The 15,416-nt window shown below is 39.2% G+C and overlaps 1 protein-coding gene across 2 annotated transcripts in view; it reads left to right on the top strand.

The window, feature by feature from the left end:
• The window catches only part of PAK1 (p21 (RAC1) activated kinase 1), a 165,687-nt gene that overhangs the window by 51,087 nt on the left and 99,184 nt on the right, over window positions 1-15,416 (top strand). The gene's annotated exons all lie outside the window — the stretch shown is intronic.

The following is a 15,416-nucleotide window of genomic DNA, read 5'->3' on the forward strand; positions in this document are numbered from 1 at the left end:
TTAAAACTAAAATCTACTCCTGTGTGGCTTCTAATCACTGGCCTCTCACAAGAAATTTAGGCTCTGGTGGATGAAATGGTGATGTCAGATCTGTGGGTGTACATTGTCAGTTCCACATCCAGCTAAGAGGATTAGGCAAGACAGAGACCTAGGAGCTTAGTTCCAGAGCCTCAAATTCATCCTGATGTCTTTGTGAGCAAATGGACTTTATTATAATTATTTATTCTTTTTCATGGACTTGCTAAATTTGTTAGTACTAGAGTCACTAGAATTTATTATTAGAATTTATTAGTACTAGAAAGAAACTTGCTGATCATATGGCCTGTTTTTATCATTTTACAGATTAGTAACTGAGTCCCAGAGAGGTAAAGTTATCTGCCCAAAGACACACATAAATTCTGAGATTAGGATCCTGGTCTCCTGGTAGCAAGTACTGGATGTCATTTTATAGACAGCTCTTCTAGAAAAACTGTTATCAAACTCCAGAACTTTTTTTTCAAGTGCCATGTGGCAGGTGTTCCTTGAGATTTCTGTTAGGAGAGAGAGCATCAGTTAAAAATTTCATAGATTTCCATGTAAAAATAACATGCTATTTTTCAGTATCACAAGAGAAGGTTAAGGATTCTATCCACAAATATTTGTAGAGCACCTACAGGAGTTCATGTGCCAAATTCTTGAAAATTTATACTTCAAGACACAACTCAGAAATCTTCACTTTTGTGAAGTTTTCTGAGTATTCCCTCCCCCCATCCCCATTTCCTCATGGAAATGTTCCTCATTATGGTTCTCATGCTGTACAGGCAGTGTGGTATGGTGAAAAGAATATGGACATTGGATTCAAACAGGCAGGCTGGGTTGAATTTTGGATCCAAATAATTCATGTAAAGTGCTTATCAGAGTGCTGGACACACAATAAGAGTTCCTGAAATGTTAACTACTGTTATAGTAATTTTACTATTACTCATATCTTATCTCCCCCTTTGACCTGGGAGCTCTCAAGGGCAGTGTTTTTTTTCAAACCATGTAAGTCATAACTCATGGATTGTAGATTTAATGTAGTACATTGGACCACATTTTTAAAAAGCCAAATAGAATAGGCCAGAAAACAAATCAGAACACACGGTATATAGAAAGAGCAAAGGCTGTTTTGTGAAACTTGTATTTCAGTTTTATAGATTATGTGTGTGTGTGTACTGTGTCTCCATATAAATTGCATTCTTACTGTAGGTTGTAGTCAAAACAGTTTGAGAAACCCTGCTTTAGAGAAGGGACTGCCTGCTATTTATATCTTTTATTCACCGGAGCTGGCACAGTGTCTGGAACAAATCTGATGCCTGAAATTAATTGCTTAATATGTGATATAGATAGTAAATGCAATATAGGTTCAAAGAAGGGGGAAATTGTCTTGAGAATCATTTTAGTAACTTAGTTGAGAGCTTAGTTTTCTGATGTCTGAAAGATCTGGGGAAAAGTTGCAGCTCTGCTACTTATTGGCTAAGCAATAAGGCAAGTTACTTAACTTCTCTTATCATTTTCTTCATCTCTGAAATGGGGAAAATAATTATGTCAGGTTGTGAAGATTAAATGAGATAAAGTTACTAGAGTGGCTGGCACATTATGAGCACTTGCTTAATATTTTCATGGGCTGAAGCAGCCGTGGGAGGCTTTCTTGAGGAGCAGGCATTTGTCCTCTAAGTACTGGTATGAATTAGACATGAGAAATGTTTGAGATGTCCTGTATGTGGCTGAATACCCTGTGAAAGCCATCCGTAATCTTTTTCTCTTACATACTCTTTTTCCATGTTTTTTTCTCACCAAGGTAGTCATAGTCTTTTTTTCTCTTCAAAACCACTTCCTGGGAAGAAAGTCCAATGTCAGCTGTTACAACTTGCCTGTGGCCCCTCCCTAAGGCTAGTTCATTCCCATAGACAGAGAAAAGGAAATACCCCAGGTTGTCTGACTCAAGTTATTCTTTCGGGAAGAATGCCTGCATAACCTTGGGAGAGAGTAGAGAGTGGTGGCCAAAGCAGCTGAGCTTGACCCCTGTGAAAAAAGGTAAATAGGAAGGGTTCTTGGCCTCTGGTCCAAAGCCCAGACTGGAGCTCCAGAGGGCAGGTCCTTCTAAAGGTAGGCAACTGGGAGGGTGGGGAGAAAGGTCACCCCTCTCTCTGACTTCTGATGATAGTAGAAAAGAAATAGATCCAAATCTGGGAAGGAGGGATAGGGAGATGAAGAGGGAGAAGGGTAGAAGGAGTAGGGAAGGGAAAGAAAGTGCTTGCAGAGTTATCTGAGTTAGCTCCATGGAAGGATAGCTAGTCTGGGAGTTAGGAGACCTGCATTCCAGTTCAGGCTTTCATCCTGAATCTCAGTTCTTTTGTAAAATACTTGCCCATTTTAGCCTTGGTAAAGAAAGGGCCTCTCTAAAACCTGTTTCAGGTCTGAAACTTTTGTACCTGTTTAATAAAACCTAGCAGAGAGATGCAAGGGGCTCCTGGGTGGCTCGGTTAAGCGACCAACTTCGGCTCGGGTCATGATCTCACAGTTCATGAGTTTGAGCCCTGCATCATCAGGCTCTGTGCTGATACTTCAGAGCCTGGAACCTGCTTTGGATTCTGGGTCTCCCTCTCTCTCTCTGCCCCTCTCCCGCTGGCACTCTGTCTCTCAAAAATAAATAAAACATTAAAAAAAACTTAAAAAAAAAGAGAGATCCAAATAAAATAGCATTTCAGAGGAGGAGGAAGAGAGAACTGTTTGATTTCTTTAGCTATATTGAAGTTTTTCCACCTTGAGACTTGATATTTTGGATCATATAAGTCTGTGTTTGGGCTGGGGGATTGTTCTGTGCCCTCTAAGGTATTTAGCAGCGTTCTTGTTCTTTACCCACTGGATGCCAGTAGCATCTACTCTTCCCTCCAGTTGTGACAAACAAAAAATGTCTCTAGGCATTGCCAATGTCCTCTGGGGTACAAAATCAACCCTGATTGAGAACCAGTGGTCTATATACATGCAAACTGTAGAGAAAGCTCAAAGATAAAATTATTAATAATAACAGTAATAATATAATTTTATCCTTGTATAGTACTGTTATAAGCCTTCAAATATATTAGCTCATTTAATTTCCATAGTAAACCTAAGAATTAGGTACTATTATTGTTCGTGTTTCACAAATGAGGAAACTGAGGGGAAGAGGTTAAGTGAATTCATGGCAGTTGATGTTTTTATCAGTTGTTACGTGTCAAGGACTCTGCTAAGTACCTTACATACATGTTAAATCATTTAATCTTCACAACCTCATTTAACCCACCTGTGAGGTGGATGCAGGGCTACCATAACTTTACAGATGGGAAGCTACAGTGTACTTAACTCTGTACGAACCCCTGGGGGTATGCTGGAGATTAGTTTCTAGAGTACTTTTTCCTATTTTATCTCCCAAAACGATACTGTGGAGTAGATAGTATTACCTCCATTTTGTAGCTGAAGAACCTGAGACTAAGGGACAGCAAGGGGGAGAAACTGGTGGAGCTGCCTGGCATTTGTTATATGTATGTTTTATGTTTTTTGTGGTTGACCATGATGCTTCCAGCCACACAAAGCAGCAGGCAGTCAGGTGACATGTGCAGAGAATCCTGAGCCCCTGTTTGTAATGGAAAGAGTTGAGAGGAGCTCCTTCTGATTTGAGGTTTTCTTTTGCACATGTGCTCTTCTAACCCACTTCTTACTTCCTGATTGACATTGGCTGTATGTCACAAGTTGTAATTATGAAATAATTGGCTTGTTTATATTTTTACTATCTGTCTTCTGCAGTGTTCTATTCTGTAAGCTCCATAAGTGTAGACTTATGTGTAAACAGACTGTTTTGTTCACCACAATATCTCAGCACAGTGCCTTGCATGCAGTAATTACTTTTATTTGTGAAATTTCTGAATCAATAGGCATATAGGAAGGGAACTGAGAATCAAATTGATTTATTCAAGATTAGACAGCAATTTGGTAGCAATTTTGGAACTAGGTTTGATTTTTCCTATCCTCAGGCCTAGAATTCTTTGTAAGACATCGTGTTTCTTGCTATATACCTATCATATGATTGGGACTGTATGGTCTTGCTGTGTGGCTGTAGTCAAATCCCTCAGTTCTCCCTTCTGTAAACAAAACTATTAAACAACTATTCTTTTCTCAATTTCAATCTTGGTTTCCACTAGTGATGTCCTGGTGTGGCCTCCAATCACAGGGTAAGTATCTAGAAAAAACCAGGGAAGCCTCATTCTCCTTGCCAACCCAGAACTTCTGAATCATATTATCTCTCTTGAACAACTACTTCCTATTTCAGTGGTGATGTGGTAAGGGTATACTGATTAAAACAGAAAGTAGGTTTGAATGCAGAGGAAGAAGGCAATTAGAGTATCTACTTATACCCCCTTTTTTATTCAGGACTGCATGCTGAGTGCCTGCTTTTAAACTCAGGTTTGGGGGTCTGTTCATTTTCCTTTTAGCTTATGGGAAAATGCCACAGAGTTACTTAACTTAGATGAGAAAAATGTCCTTCTCTCCTTGTTTCATTCGTTTTGGTCAGCAAGATTATTTTGGTCTAGTGACAAGAAATATTTATGAAGAGAAAATAAGTATCTTAGGAGATCAGCTGTATGCAAAGCGCTTTCATGTCTGTTTTCTTACCTCATTTCCCAGCCATTTTGTAAAGGTAGTAATTGTTATTATTATCCTAATCTTACCAATAAAGAAAATAAGATTCTGTGAGAAGTCATGGTCATGCAGGTAGTGAGTAGTGGAACCAGGGTTTGAACTCCGGTCAGACTCTTAAGACCAGTGGGTGCTCTTGCCATTTTACCATACTGTGTATGTATGTGCGTGTGTGTGTTTAACAGCTTTATTGAGATATAATTAACATGCCGAAAAATTCACCTACTTAACGTGTACAATTCACTGTTTTTTCAGTATATTCACAGACTTGTATCCTCATCACCACAATCTAGTTGTAGAACATTTTATCCTCCTAAAAGAAACCCTGTATCCATTAGCAGACTCTTAACCATTCTTCTCTAGCCTCATCACCCTCGCCCTAGGCAGCTACTAATCTATTTTTTGTCTCTATAGACTTGATTTGCCTATTTTGGACATTTCATATAAATGGAATCATACAATATGTAGTGTTTTGTATCTTGTTTCTTTCATTCGTGGTTTTAAGTTTCATGTATGTTGCCTTTTTTCTTAAGTTTTATTTATTTTGAGAGCGCATGAGCATGAGTGGGGGAGGGGCAGAGAGAGAGAGAGAGAGAGAGAGAGAGAGAGAGAGAATCCCAAGCAGGCTCCACACTCTTAGTGGGAGCCTGATGTGGGGCTTAAACTCACAAACCATGAGGTAACAACTTGATCCAAAGTCGGATGCTTAACTGACTGAGCCACTCACATGCCCCGAGGTTCATCTGTGTTGTAACATGTATCATTTCTTGTTATTGCTGAATGATATTTGGTGATTTTTTGGCCAAATAATATTCCACGGTTGGATATACCACATTTTATTTATTCACTCATCATTTGATGGACATTTGGGTTGTTTCTAATTTGTTGTTGTTATATATAGTGCTACTATGAGCATTTATGTACAATTTCTGTGTGGATGTATATTTTCATTTATTTTTAAAAATTATTCATTTTTCAATTTACATCCAAGTTAGCATATAGAGCGACAATGATTTCAGGAGTAGATTTCTTAATGCCCCTTACCCATTTAGCCCATCCCCCCTCCCACAACTCCTGCAGCAACCCTCTGTTTGTTCTTCACATTTAAGAGTCTATGTTTTTGTCCCCCTCCCTGTTTTTATATTATTTTTGCTTCCCTTCCCTTATGTTCATCTGTTTTGCATCTTAAAGTCCTCATATGAGTGAAGTTATATATTTGTCTTTCTCTAATTTCACTTAGCGTAATACTCTCCAGTCCCATCCACATAGTTTCAAATGGCAAGATTTCATTCTTCTTGATTGCTGAGTATTACTCCATTGTATATATATACCACATCTTCTTTATCCATTCATCTGTCGATGGACATTTGGGCTCTTTCCATACTTTGGCCATTGTTGATAGCGCTGCTATAAACATTGGGGTGCATGTGCCCCTTCAAACCAGCACACTTGTATCCTTTAGATAAATACCTAGTAGTGCAATTGCTGGGTCGTAAGGTAGTTCTATTTTTAATTTTTTGAGGAACCTCCATACTCTTTTCCAGAGTGGCTGCACCAGTTTGCATTCCCACCAGCAGTGCAAAAGAGATCCTCTTTCTCTGCATCCTTGCCAACATCTGTTGTTGCCTGAGTTGTTAATGTTAGCCATTCTGACAGGTGTGAGGTGGTATCTCATCGTGGTTTTGATTTGTATTTCCCTGATGATGAGTGATGTTGAGCAAATTTTCATGTGTCGGTTGGCCATCTGGATGTCTTCTTTGGAGAAGTGTCTATGCATGTCTTTTGCCCATTTCTTCACTGGATTCTTTGTATTTTGGGGGTTGAGTTTGATAAGTTCTTTATAGATTATGGATACTAACCCTTTATCTGATATGTCATTTGCAAATATCTTCTCCCATTCTGTCGGTTGCCTTTTAGTTTTGCTGATTGTTTCCTTTGCAGTGCAGAAGCTTTTTATTTTGATGAGTTCCCAATATTTCATTTTTCTTTTGTTTCCCTTGCCTCTGGAGATGTGTTGAGTAAGAAGTTGCTGTGGCCCAGGTCAGAGAAGTTTTTGCCTGCTTTTTCCTCAAGGATTTTGATGACTTCCTGTCTTACATTTAGGTCTTTCATCCATTTTGAGTTTATTTTTGTGTATGGTGTGAGAAAGTGATCCAGGTTCATTTTTCTGCATGTCGCTGTCCAGTTTTCCTAGCACCACTTGCTGAAGAGACTGTCTTTATTCCATTGGATATTCTTTCCTGCTTTGTCAAAGATTAGTTGGCCATACGTTTGTGGGTTCATTTCTGGGTTCTCTATTCCGTTCCATTGATCTGAGTGTCTGTTTTTGTGTCGTGTTTTCATTTATTTTAAGTATATATTTAGGAGTGGAACTGCTTGATCATATGGTAACTGTTTTTATCCTTTTGAGGAACTTATAGACTTTTTGCAAAAGAACTGCACCATTTTACATTCCCCACAGCATTATATGATGGCTTTTATTTCTCCACATCCGCACCAACACTTGTTATTATCTTTTTTTTAATGTTTATTTATTTTGAGAGAGAGATAGAGAGAGAGAGAGAGAGAGAGAGAGAGAGCGAGTGAGCAGGGGAGGGGCAGAGAGAGAGAGAGGGAGGGAGAGAATTCCAAGCAGCCTCTGTACTGTTAGCACAGAGTTCAACTCAGGGCTCAATCTCACAAACTCTGAGATCATGACCTGAGCAGAAATCAATAAAGTCACTCAACTGGCTGAGCCACCTAGGCACCCCATCTATCTTTTTTATTATAGTCATCCTAGCGGGTATGAAATCTAATTATGATTTTGATTTGAATTTCCCTAATGACTAATGATGTTGAGCAACTTTTCATGTGCTTATTGGCCATTTGTATATTTTTGGACAAATTTTTATTCAGACCCTTTGTCCATTTTTAAATTGGGGTGTCTTTTTACTATTATAGACTTACCTTGGAAGGCAGCTATGCTCACCATGATACCACCAACACTACTGTAGGCATACCTTGGAGATACTGTGAGTTTGGTCCCAGACCACTGCAATAACGTGAGCGTTACAATAAAGTGAGCCAAATGAATCTCTTTATGTCACAGTGCATATAAAAGTTATGTTTATGGGGCACCTGGGTGGCTTAGTCGGTTTAGCATCCGACTTCGGCTTAGGTCATGAGCTTGTAGTTCTTGAGTTCGAGCCCTGCATCGGGTGCTGCGGTGACAGCTCAGAGCCTGGAGCCTGCTTCAGATTCTGTGTCTCCCTCTCTCTTTGTTCCTCCCTTGCTCGTGCTCTCTCTCTCTCTCAAAAATAAATAAAGATTAAAAAAAATTAAATATGTTTACATTATACTGTAGTCTATTAAGTGTGCAATAGCATTATGTCTAAAAAAGCAATGTATGTACCTTAATTAAAAAATACTTTATTACTGGGGCGCCTGAATGGCTCATTTGGTTAAGCATCCAACTCTTGATCTCACCCAGGTCTTGATGTCAGGGGTGTGAGTTCAAGCCCCACGTTGGGTTCCATGTTGGGCTCCACGCTGGGTGTGGAGCCTATTTAAAAGAAAAAATACTTTATTACTAAAAATGTGAACCATCATCTGAGCTTTTAGTGAGTTGTAATCTTTGTGCTGGTGGAGGGTCTTGCCTCCCTGTTGATGGCTGCTGACTGATTAGGGTGATGGTTGCTGAAGGTTAGGGTGGCTGTGGCAATTTCTTAACATAAGACAATGATAAAGTTTGCTGTGTTGATTGGCCCTTCTTTCATGAACGATTTTTCTGTGGGATGAGATGCTGTTTGCTAACATTTTACCGTTGGTAGAATTTCTTTCCAAATTGGAGTCCATCCTCCAAAACGCTGCTGCTGCTTAATCCATTTAGTTTATGTAATATTCTAAATCCTTTCTGTCATTTCAAGAGTCTTCACAGCATCTTCACCAGGAGTAGATGCCATCTCAAGAAATACTTCCTTTGCTGATCCGTAAGAAGCCACTCCTCGTTTGTTCAAGTTTTATCATGAGATTGTAGCAATAAGTACAGATGTGGTGGAAAGAGCAAGAGAACTAGAGTTACAGGTGGAGCCTTAAGATCTGATTCACTAGAATGGTGAATCCTTTCTAGAGGTTTTCAGGGTTTCTTTGCCCAGATTTATCACAAGAATCAGTATCTATAGTAGCCTTACAAAACGTGTATCTTTTTTTTTTTAATTTTTTTCAACATTTATTTATTTTTGGGACAGAGAGAGACAGAGCATGAACGGGGGAGGGGCAGAGGGAGAGGGAGACACAGAATCGGAAACGGGCTCCAGGCTCTGAGCCATCAGCCCAGAGCCCGACGCGGGGCTCGAACTCACGGACCGCAAGATTGTGACCTGGCTGAAGTCGGACGCTTAACCGACTGCGCCACCCAGGCGCCCCACAAAACGTGTATCTTAAATAATAAGAATTGAAAGTCGAAGTGACTCCTTGATATATGTACTACAGAATGGGTATTGTATTAGTGGACATGAAAACATTCATTTCATTGTATGTCTTCATCAGAACTCTTGAGTGACCGGGTGCACTGTCAATGAGCAGTCATATTTTGAAAGCAATCCTTTTTTTCTGAACAGTTGGGTCTCAATAGTGGGCTTAAAATCCTCAGTAAACCATGTCGTAAACAGATGTGGTCTCATCCAGGTTTTGTTCCATTCATGGAGCACAGGCAGAATTGATTTAGCATGATTCTTCAAAGCCCTAGGATTTTCAGAATGGTAAGTGAGCACAGGCTTCAACTTAAAGTCACCAGCTACATTAGCCCCTAGCAAGAGAGTCAGCCTGTCCTTCGAAGTTTTGAAACCAAGCATTGACTTCTCCTCTCTAGCTATGGAAATCCTAGATGGCATCTTCCTCTAATAGAAAGCTGTGTTGTTTATATTGAAAATCTGTTGTTCAGTGTAGCCACCTTCATGAATTATCTTAGCTACATCTTCTGGTAACTTACTGTAACTTCCACACCAGCACTTCATGCTTCACTTAACACTTTTATATTATGGAGATAGCTATTCTCCTTAAACCTCATCAACCAATCTCTGCTAGCTTCAAACTTTATTCTGCAGCTTCCTCACCCCTCTTAGTCTTCATAGAATTGAAGAGAGTTAGGGCTTTTGTCTGGGTTAAGATTTTGCTTAAGGCATAGTTGTGGCTGATTCAATCTTCTGTCCAGACCAGTCAGACTTTCTCCATATCAGCAATAAGGCTGTTTCACTTTCTTATCATTTGCATGTTCACTGGAGTAGCACCTTTAATTTCTTTCAAGGACTTTTCTTTTGCATTCACACCTTTGCTAACTGTTTGGCACAAGAGGCTTAGCTTTTAGCCTACCTCAGCCTTCAACATGCCTTCCTTACTAAGCTTAGTCATTTCTAGCTTTTGATTTAGATTGACAGACATGCAACTTTCTCTTTCACTTGATACTTAGAGGCCATTGTAGGGTTATTAGTTGACCTAATTTTAATACTGGGAGGCCCAAAGAGAGGGAGAGAGATGGGAGAACATCTGGTCGGTGGAGTGGTAAGAACACATGGAACATTTATCGATTAAGTTCTCCATCTTATATGGGTATGGTTTGTTGTACCTCACAGCAATGACAATAGTAACATGAAAGATCACTGGTCACAGATCATCAGAATAAATATAATAATAATGAAAAAGTTTGGAATTTTGTGAGAACTACCAAAATGTGGCACAGAGACACAAAGCAAGCAAATGCTGTTGGAAACATGGCACCAATAAACTTGCTTGGCACCGCATTGCCACAGATCTTCAATTTGTAAAAATTGTCCTCACAGGGTGTATGAGGTACAATAAAATGAGGTATGCTTGTATTGTAAGAGTTCTTTATGTAGTCTTACGGTCCCTTATCAGGTATATGATCTACAAATATTTTCTCCTGTGGATTTTCTTTTTGCTTTCTTGCTTTCACTTGCAGTACAAAAGGTTGTAATTTTGCTGTTGTCCAATTTATTTAGTTTTTCTTTTGTTGTTTGGGCTTTTGGTGCCATATATGAAAAATAATTGCCTAGTCCCAGGTCATGAATATCTATACTTAGGTTTTCTTCTAAGTGTTTTATAGTTTTAGCTCTTACATTTAGAGCTAGGTATCATTTTCAATTACTTTTTGCATATGATATGAGGTAGTAGTCCAACTTCATACTTTTTCAGGTGGATAATCAGTTGTCCCAGCACCGCTTGTTGAAAAGACTGTTATTTTCTCATTAAATTGTCTTGGCACTTTGTCAGAATCATTTGACCATAGATATAAGAGTTAATTCCTGGACTCCCAATTGTGTTTCATTGATCTATCTCTCTGTCTCTATGCCAGAATCACACTGTGTTCATTACAACCACTTTGTAGTAAGTTTTGAAATTGGGAAGTTTGAATCTTCCAACTCTGTTCTTCTTTTTCAAGGTTGTACAAGTCTTACACTTCTTTTATTCTTTTTGATGCTATTGTAAATGTAATTAAAAAAATTTTTTCAGCTTTTGGATTGTTCATTGCTCATGTATGGAGATATAATTGATTTTTGTATTGATCTTATATCTTTTGTATTAGTCTTGTATCCTGCAACCTGATTGCACTCATTTATTAATTTTAATAGTTATGTGTGCATGTGTGTGTGTATGTGTGGACTCCTCAGGATTTTCTATATGTAAGATCATGTGACCTCAAATAGACATCATTGTACTTCTTCCTGTCTAATCTGGTTGCATTTATTTATTTATTTATTTATTTATTTAGTCTAATTGCTCTGGCTAGAACCTCTAATACAATGTTAAATAAAGGTGGCAAAAGCAGATATTCTTTTCTTGTCCTGATTTTGGGGAGAAAGCATTCAATTATTTACCAATTTAAGTATGATACTAGGTGTGGGTTTTGTTGTGGATGCCCTTTATCACATTAAGGAAGTTTCCTTCTACTATTGGTTTCTTGAATGTTTTATCATGAAAAGCTGTTAGATTTTGTCAAATGCTTTTTATATGTCAGTAGAGATGATCTTACACTTTCTGTTCTTTACTCTGTTAATATGGTGTATTGACTGATCTTTTTTGGACGTTAAACCAACCTTATGCACCCTGGATCACATCGTGTTTTGTGAGAAGTATTTTTGGGGTACTAACTGGTTATCAAGCCTGTGGAAGTACACACATGACTAAGATGTTTTGGGGCCATTCACTATAGTTTGGGAGACAGAAAAACACGTAGGTTTAAAGTTGAAAACACAGGAATTCGATAAAGACAGCATCTTGTGTTGATATGTGATGGACAGTTACCAGATGAACTCTACAGTGACCTTATTTTCAGGCCATTCAGTTACAGTAGGGTTGGCATAGTGAAACTCTTTTGTCCTCAAGTATGTCCTTTCCCTTCTCCAGGTCTTAGATTCACTGTCTGTACATGGGAAAGTTGGACTCAGTGGTATGTAAGATTCCCTTTAGTTAAATAGCATGTTGTGAAATTACTTGCCTTCTGTGGGGCTTCCTTTACTTAGGTCCTTCTGAAAAGTTTGCTGTTTTGATAAATTCTAAGTGGCTGGGTAGTTAGGTGCCCCTTCTTATTCTGGTTCTGAGTGGAGCAAAGATGCTTTGCTCTGTTTTAGTTGTCCTTAATCACACTCCCATCTCAGATTATTTCTTTTCATATTATTCCACATTCTGGTGAAAGGACATAGCCCTGAGAAGGGCCATGTCCTTTAGCAACACAAGCTCTGTGAGGGGCAAAGGCTTCTGGAGAGGGATTGGGAGTGTGTTTCAGGCTCACCTGTACATTTAACTAACTGTTAAAATTGGGCACATCAATTCATTCTATTCTCGTTTCCATTGCTCATCTGTCAAATTGAAAGAAGTGTACCACTATTATTACATAACCTTTCAGGGTAGTTATGAAGTGTAAATGATAGCCTAGATGCATTTAAAACTGTGTGTACACATTAGTTATTTGCAAAAGGTGGAGTTGCAAATAATATAGCAAAAATAATGTAAATAAAAACCAGTGTAAATATTAATGGTTAATATTAAACCAATGTAAATATTAATATTATTGTTGTAAATAATAATACAAATAATAGCAAAAAGTTACAAATAATATAGCAAAATGTAGCTACACGATAGGTATGTTTTAAACCCCTACTGTTCATGACACTTTTGGTAGGTACTTTAAACATTATTTCTCCAGCACTTTAAAATGAAAACATTATCGCCATTTGATAGGTGAGGAAATTCCAGTTCAAAAGGGTTAAATAATCAGGTCAAGGTGGCAGAGTCAGGAATCAAAACTGGATCTAATTCCAGAGTCCACATTCTATTATATGTTGCTGCGGTTGTCTCATTACTTTGATGTTCAGTTTGGTAACTTGCTCAAGATGGTGTTTTCTAGTCTTCTCTACTGAGAAGTTACTCTTTTCTCCTTCATAATTAAATAAGTATTTTGTAGGGAGGTACTATGAAATTATGTAAATATCCTTTTCTGTGCCAAGCTTTCCATATATTTATTTGTATCCGTATGGACTCATGGCTTCCTGTTTTATTCGGTAGGTAGTAAGCTATTGCTATTATTATTTATTTTGATGCTCAAATTCTCCCTGATTTGGCCAGTAGGAGCCCTGTTCAAGTTGGCTTCTGTCTACTTTTGACATGTCCCTGCCATTCTTTGACCACTCCCTTGCTTTCTGGCCCAAGAAAATATTCTAGGCTCATCTTGTGCATTCTCAGCCCTAGCCCTGGAATAAACCATTTCACCAAGGAGCCTTTCATTTCTTTTAGTGGTAAGTGGTATTTAGAACCCAAGATCTGGCTGCTAGGTATGGTTGTTTCTGTTGGGCTTATGCTGCTCCCAGGCCCTCACAATAGACATAGTGAGGAATTGAGGTTCTAACTCCCCATTACAGGCTCTCTCCACTGTATGGATGCTTTCCTTATCCTGTGTGGGCTTCAATACCCTAGACCAGGCTGCTCTGTCATGGAGATTTCTTCTTTTTTTTTCCAGCTTGGGTTCTGAAATGCATACCAGGTACCTTCACCCTCATATGGATGCCCTCCTCACTATACTTAGATTCTTATATCCCACACCAGTCCGTCTACCTGCGCTGTGCATGGATGCCCTTTTCACTTTGTTTGGGCTTCGGTTCTCCTTACCAGACTGCTTCTCCTCCACCCCTCTCCCCAGTGCAGATTCTCCTCACCCTGTTTAGGCTCTGATCACGATGTTGGCTGCCCTCATCATTTTTTAACTGGGCTATTATAACACAGTAGCTTCCTAACAGTCTTACTGCTTTTAATCTTCCTGTATCTTTCACAGTTCTGCTAGAGTGATCTTTCTAAAATAGAAGTCAAATCATGCCACTGTTCTGTTTTAAAAATTTATAATAGTTCCCCTTGCCTGTAGAGTGAATTCCAAGTTCCTTAGACTGGCATGCAGGGCTCTCCAGAATCTGACCCAAATGTGCCTTTCCTGCCTCATTTCTTTCTTTTTTTCCCCCTATTTTTTTTGATGTTTATTTGAGAGAGAGAGAGAGAGAGAGAGAGAAAGCAGGGGCAGGACAGAGAGAGGGAGACACAGAATCTGAAGCAGGCTCCAGGCTCTGAGCTGTCAGCACAGAGCCTGATGCAGTACTCGAACCCATGAACCGTGAGATCATGACCTGAGCTGAAGTCAGACACTTAATCAACTGAGTCACACAGGTGCCCCTCCTGCCTCTTTTCTTATTAACTCCTCTGTGCACCCTGCACTCCAGCCATGGTCATTGGCCATTCCTTATGTACCTATGCATGTACTCTTCTAAGTTTTTGCCTTTGTCTTCTCCTCTCCTTGGCTTAGCTAACTCTTTTCTTTGGTATATGACAAAATCCCTTTGGATGCTTGTTCACGTTTCTGGTGTGGACTATCACAGCCTGAGTACAGTATAGTCAAGAGGGCATCTATAAAGGGAAGAGATTGCCTGGTGAAGCCTCTCTGACCTCCATCCATAGTCAAAATCAATCCCTTTTTTTCCCCCACTTCTGATGAAGTACTTACTTCATTCTTCCTGTTTTCATGATTGACTTTTATCTGTTGCTCCTGATTCATTGGCTGCTCTTTGAATTCACCTAGCACATGGCATGTATCTAGTAGACTCTTAGGGAAAGTCGGTAGAACTTGTTGATGACTTCTGAGTTGTGAGTCTGTTGTTTTTCATCTGAAGTCTTTTTACAGGTCCTGCTGAGGTCCAAGAGGCTCAACTGCATGCAAGCGTTTGGGCTGTGGTACTGCTGGGTCAGATGCCTCCCTGTGTCAGAGCTCATTCTGAGAAAATTAAATATTCACACTGCTCTTCTTTTTTGTGCATTCCAAATATATCCTTTAAAAAAAAATTCTCTACACTCTCATCCCAAATAAAAGACTTTCTGGCTACATGTATATGGGTCTCTATGGCTGCAAATAATGGCAGCTACACAGCTCTACCAAAAAAGCCTTCCCCAAACTGTATGAAGGACAGTGTAATGACAACATGTGTCTTTTAACAGCCTGTCTATCATTTAGTCTGTTTTTGGAGAGGCATTTAGGCTGAAGTGTCAGCAAATGAAGGTTAAACTTTCTCAATGACTTACTAATCTGTATTGTTCGGGTGCAGGAAGGGAGAAAAGAAGCGTCACTGGTTAGGTTCCTTGCAGAATATGTGGGTGTCTAGGGAGGAAGAAAATGATAGGGGATTGTATTT

Source organism: Prionailurus bengalensis, chromosome D1 (genome assembly GCF_016509475.1).
Source record: "Prionailurus bengalensis isolate Pbe53 chromosome D1, Fcat_Pben_1.1_paternal_pri, whole genome shotgun sequence".
NCBI classification, from domain to species: Eukaryota; Metazoa; Chordata; class Mammalia; order Carnivora; family Felidae; genus Prionailurus; species Prionailurus bengalensis.